The 6,190-nt window shown below is 45.5% G+C and overlaps 1 long non-coding RNA gene across 1 annotated transcript; it reads right to left on the reverse strand.

The window, feature by feature from the left end:
- Positions 1 to 463: 463 nt before the first annotated feature.
- Positions 464 to 3,633, reverse strand: LOC113943478. The gene is made up of 2 exons (XR_003526337.1): positions 3,443 to 3,633; positions 464 to 1,066 (listed from the first exon to the last, which is right to left on the reverse strand). It is a non-coding gene; the product is annotated as an uncharacterized LOC113943478 (long non-coding RNA).
- Positions 3,634 to 6,190: the final 2,557 nt, after the last annotated feature.

Genomic DNA, 6,190 nt, shown 5'->3' on the forward strand with positions numbered 1-6,190 from the left:
ATACAGGTGGACATTCTTCGTAAAACCTAATGCAACTGCTTGGGAAGAAAGACATATTGGAAAAGAAAAACAACTTTATTTAACAATGCTTCCAAGCACTAAACATATCAGGGTAGGAGTTAGTACTTTTACAATAAGAAGTTTACCTGCTCGAACCTCAGCTTTTACATTCTCACCTCATCACCTCATTGCTCTACTATCAGTTACTCACATCACAATGTAACATATATATATGTGAGTTGTTAAAGTAAAGCAGAAAGAATCATGTCTTGCAGAATATTCCACCTAAGGAGTCCTTCTGCTGTGCCTTTTGCAACTGGACTTGTCTATCTTGTATTGGCCTTTTTAGCCACCAGCACGCTTGTAACAAATGTGGGTAGAGCCCTCCCCAAATCTTCGTTCACGAAGCCTGGCCATGATGATGTTAAAATAAAATTGCATTAACATTATCACAAGTCATAAATTTTTGTAACATTAGTGTAAAGCATTTATTCAGTAATACACTTTAAGAAATAAACACTCCAGTGGAAGTTTAGAAGAAGAGAACAGGCAGAATTTGTGGCAATATAGACCAGAACTCTCAGGAAGAGAGATGAATGTAATAGAATGTAGAGCATCAAGTTAAATTTGAAGTTGTTGGTTTTGAGGGCTGGGGGGCTACGGGGTGTGCATTAGGAGCAAAATAGAAACACCGCAGAATTCACTGTTTCTCATCTGAGATTTCATTTTTCCATTTTCTAGGATTTTGCCACTTAGTATTTGCTATTTTTAATATGCTTAAAAAAGAAAAGACAGTTCTGTAAAAAGATGTGGGTATATACAATGTCACCATGGATGACATGAAACTAGCAGAACCAGAGCAGGCAACTGACACTCTTAAACAAGGAGGCTGTAATACAGTCTCCAAAAAAAGAAAGCAGTGCAACTTCCCCCATCCAGGCAATGACTGGAGAGGATACTTGGTCAAGTGAATCATAATTGTGCTACTATAGTTATGCTTCTGCTTTACAAATTGTATCCTGATGACGGTTCCTTTGTGCCCAGCTTCTTATTCAACTCTTCTTATCTGAAAGACAAAGCATATTAGTTTGCACTCTGTAATATTTAATTACTAGACAGATATACTGCTCTGAAAGTGTTCTAGATATATTAAAAAGACATATTTGAAACAGTACTTTAATTTTGGTTGCTATCAATCAGTTGCTATCAATACAGCCAAATGTTAAGTTACAGCTAAACTGCAGCAAGCCTTTGCACAAAGTATAAATCGCCCTACTCCTTGAGACTAGCTTGTGTTAAATTTCTAGTACTCCATTAAATCACACCATCACATGATTGTTAGGGTTGGAAGGGACCTCCAGAGATCATCTAGTCCAACATCACTGCCAAGGCAGGATCACCTAGAGCAGGTGACACAGGAACACATCCAGGTGGGTTTTGAATGTCTCCAAAGAGAGAGACTCCACAGCCTCCCTGGGCAGCCTGTTCCAGTGCTCTGCCACCCTCAGTGTAAACAAATTCTTCCTCACGTTACAGTGGAACTTCTTGTGTTTTAGTTTATGGCCACTGCTCCATGTCCTGTCACTGGGCACCACTGAAATGAGTCTGGCACCATCTTCTTAACATCCACCTTTGAGAGATTTGTACGTATTGATGAGATTCCCTCTCAGTCTTCTCTTCTCCAGACTAAACAGGCCCGGCTCCCACAGTCTCTCCTCATCAGAGAGATGTTCCAGACCCCTGATCATCATTGTAGCCCTCCACTGGACCCTCTACAGTACCTCCATGTCTCTCTGGTACTGAGAAGCCCAGAACTGGACACAGCACTCCAGATGTGGCCTCACCAGGGCCAAGTAGAGGAGGAGGAGGATCACTTCCCTCAGCCTGCTGGCCACACTCTTCCCAGTGCACCCCAGGATACCATTGGCCTTCCTGGCTGTAAGGGCTCACTGCTGGCTCACAGTCAACTTGTCATCCACCAAGACTCACAGGTCCTTCTCTGCAGAGCTGCTCTGGGACTGGTCAGTCCCCAGCTGCACTGGTACTTGGGGTTATTCCTCCCCAGGTGAAGGACCGTACACTTGGCCTCGTTGAACCTCATTAGGTTTCACTTTGCCTGACTCTCCAGCCTATAAAGGTCTCACTGAATGGCAGCACAGCCTTCAGGTGTAACAGTGTGAGAGACTGGACTGTTAATGGTTAATGACTTAAAACAACTGTGGAGGCGCCGAAGTGCTATGCTGAAGCTGGGCTTTGAGGCCAGTAAGAGGCAAACCCTGCAAGGTTAGATGGTGCCTTCTATCACGGTAATTATTATACCTTACCCAACTCTGCTCAGCTGTAAAACTTCCCCGTCCCACCTCAGGGAAGGTCTGATGGAGCATAAGTGGCTTAACCACACTGATGTGAGAGGCAGCTGTCATGTCTTAGAAGGGGCCATAAACCATCAAAGACCCCCAAAGCACCCCCAGACTCATTTCTGAGGACTCCATGAGAGGACTGAAACCACCCCCCCACCCCAGAAGAGGTACCAGGCGTTTCCACCTAATCTGAATGTATATTAACCCATAGGACTTTGTGTTTCATGGGCTTCTTCCCCCACCCTCCATGGATCAAGACCGTGACTTCGACCAACAGTGCAACAATCAAGTCTCATCGTAGATTCATGCATGGTGATTATGAATCTTTCTACTCTTATCCTTTCTTTCTCTTCCTTCCTTTCCTTTTCTCTTACACATTTTCTAAGTGCTTTCATATTGCCCTATTACTATAGATAATAACCAGAACTGCTACATACTTGCTTTCCATTGCAACTAAATTGTTCTAAATAAACCCTACATATATATCTACAAACACCACACTGATCATTCAGTGTCTTTCACTCTAATCCACCCCAAGGGGTCTATTAACAAGAACTTGAGTTACTCTCACCTTCAGGGGCAGGTCATAACTCCCCTCAGCTTTCTATCATCTGAAAACTTGCTGAGAGTCCATTCCATCCCTTCATGAAGGTCATTGATAAATAAGTTGAATAAGACTGGACCCAGTATCAACTTCCCCAGTATCTGGGGAACACCACTGGCTATAGGCCTCCAGCTGGATTCTGCTCCACTGATTACAACCCTTTGAGCTTTGCCATTCAGCCAGTTATTCATCCACCTCCCTGCCCATTCATCTAATCCACATTTCCTTAGCTTACCTACAAGGATGTTATGGGAGACAAGGTCAAAAGCCTTGCAGAAGTCGAGGTAGTTCTGAGGAATACATATGGTCCAGGTAGCTGGACTAGCAAACCGCAGAGATGCAGATTGAGCTCTGCACGAGAATCTGTGACAAGAGGTCACGAACTGCTGAACTTCAGGATAAAAAAGGCCATGAGCATAGGTGACAGCCAGCCAGGTGAGCAGACACTGAGACACAGCAGGAGCTGGAAACTGCTGACCTTTTGGATAATAAAAGACATGAAGACTGGTGACACAGGAAGGTGGATGAACACAGGGACATGAAGAAGAGCAAGACTCACATGTAGGGACACTGTGAGGGTATAAAAGTCCAGGGTGTACCTTTATTAGGGGTCCTCCTTGGAGGTACCCAGCTTGAGTTGTTTCTATTACTATGCTGGGAATAAATGACTTTAGGAAATGAGACATTCCCTAAATGTCTCATTTAGGGAATGAGACATCTGAGATGCTGCTAAGGGAAACATGGGGTCAAACCTGTAAGGAAACCTTGTCTGACTGTGTGAGTGTGGTGTGGGGGGGGAGTCAAGTGCAGCACTCGTGGGCTCACTGAGCCATCCGCTGTGAAGGGGCTTCAGTCCCAACAGCGAAAGTCTCTGGCATTGTGAGTGTGACTGCCAGAAAGTCACATGAATGGTCAGACTGAGAAGTTTCCTTAACAGTAGACAACATCCACTGCTCTCCTATTATCAACCTGTCCTGCCATGCCATCATAGAAGGCTATCAGATTGGTCAATCAGGATTTCCCCTTCGTGAATCCATCCTGACTACTCTCCATGACTCTCTTTTCTTCTGCTTGCTTGGTGATGACCTCCAGAATGACCTGTTCCATCACCTTTCTGGGGACTGAGGTGAGGCTGACTGGCCAGTAGTTTCCCGGGTCCTCCTTTTTGCTCTTTTTGAATGGGAAGTAATGTTGGCTTTTCTCCTCAGGCACCTCTCCTGTTCTCCATGATTCTTCAAAGATAATGGAGAGTGGTTTAGCAACAACATCTGCCAGCTCCCTCAGCACCCATGGGTGCATCCCATCAGGGCCCGTGGATTTATGGTGTTAAATCTGCCTCACCAATCTCTAACCCAGCCCTCTGCAACCAAGGGGAAGTCTTCCCTTCTCTAGCATTCTTCTCTTACCTCCAGCATCTGGGTTTACTGAGGGCTGGCCTCAGCAGTAAAGACTGAGGCAAAGAAGGCATTCAGTAATTCCACCTTTTCTTTGTCTTCCACCACAAGGTTACGCATCTGATTCAGTAGCAGCCCCACATTTCCCTTAATCTTCCTTTTGCTGCTAAGGTACTTGTAGCCGTTGTTATCCCTTGCTAAACTCAGTTCCATGGGGGCCCCTTATCACATTTCTGCACACCATCTGTTTTCATGGAAGTCTTTTGTATCATTATTACCATTTCATTTTTATTAATGCATTTCAAAAATTGACCTCACATGTAACTACTAAACACTGCACTACTGGTTAAACAGACTTGACACTTCTGTTGGAAATAGGATAAGGAGACAGGTAGGCTGGAATGCAGCATAGTTCAGACTACTAACACCTTAATGAATTCACAAAAGTTTCAACAACCTACAACACATTTCTAAACAGCCATATTTGTTCAGAGTAAATACACAATTTTCAACTAACTTTGTGAATTCTCAAAATCTAACTTCAGATTACTCCATTGCTAATGCACCCTAAGGCTTTTTCTTCAATAGCTGCAGATTACCTCATAAAGTCAGATGAGCATTTTTCCTCATACTTGCAAGATGTTGAAAGAACTAAAGCTAGCATGTTTACTTTGCTTTTATGTCTCATCTTCCACAAGGAATAATCACGCAAATAATCTACCTCCCTCCACTTCCATAGCAGGGTTCAACTATTCATGGTAGTATAACTAGTGACAGAATGGACGAAATAATAACATGGACACTTACTATTCAATTTATGTAGTAGGTTGCAGCGAGTTGACCCTGCCATGTACCCACTAAAGCCACTCTTCTCACTCTCCCCTCTGCAACCAGACAGAGGAGAGAGAAAAAAAAACAGCTAAGGATTCATGAGTTGAGATAAAAGCTGGGAGAGGTCAGTTATTGATTACCTTCATGGGCAAAACAGACTCAAAGTGAGGATAGTACTTAAAATTAGTACTAACAGGATAAGAGCAAAAGAGTGAGAAATAAAACGATCTTAAAAAACACCTTCCCCTCACCCCTCCTTCCTTCCATGTTCTCCCTTCTCCCCCCCAGCAGTGCAGGAGGACAGGAATGGGGGTTGCTGTTTCTGCCGCTGCTCAGGGAGAGGAGTCCTTCCCCTGCTCCCATGGTGTCCCTCCCATGGGAGACAGTCCTTGATGGACCTCTCCAACATGAGTCCATCCCTCGGGCAGCACTTCTTCCCAAACTGCTGTCCCATGGATCACGCCTCCATGGGGTGCAGTGCTTCATGGATGAGCTGTACCGATGTGGGTCCCCCACAGGGGCCACAAGTCCTACCCGTGTAAAACCTGCTCCAGCATGGGCTTCCCTCTCCACAGACTGCAGGTCTCTGGCAGGATCCTGCTCCATCCTGGGCCTCCTCCCACGGGGTCACAGCCTCCTTCATGCATCCACCTGCTCCAGCATGGGTTTCTCCATGGGCTTCAGGTGGGTCTCTGCACCCCAATGGCTCTCCATGGGCTGCAGGGGCACAGCTGCTCCACCATGCTCTGCACCATGGGCCACAGGGGCCTCAGCTCTGGCGCCTGGAGCACCTCCTGCCCCGCCTTCTGCTCTGACCTTGGTGTCCACCTTGTTATTCCCATGTTCTCACTCCGCTCTTCCCTGTCTGGAATTCCTTCTGCGCAACAATCTTCTGTTCTTAAATATGTTATCACAGAGGCATTACTATCATTCCTGATTGGCTCGGCCGTGGCCAGCAGCAGGAAGCCCATCCTGGAGGCGTCTGGCATTGGCTCCACCGG

Source organism: Corapipo altera, unplaced genomic scaffold (assembly GCF_003945725.1).
Source record: "Corapipo altera isolate COAL_440 unplaced genomic scaffold, ASM394572v1 61411, whole genome shotgun sequence".
Lineage (NCBI taxonomy): Eukaryota > Metazoa > Chordata > Aves > Passeriformes > Pipridae > Corapipo > Corapipo altera.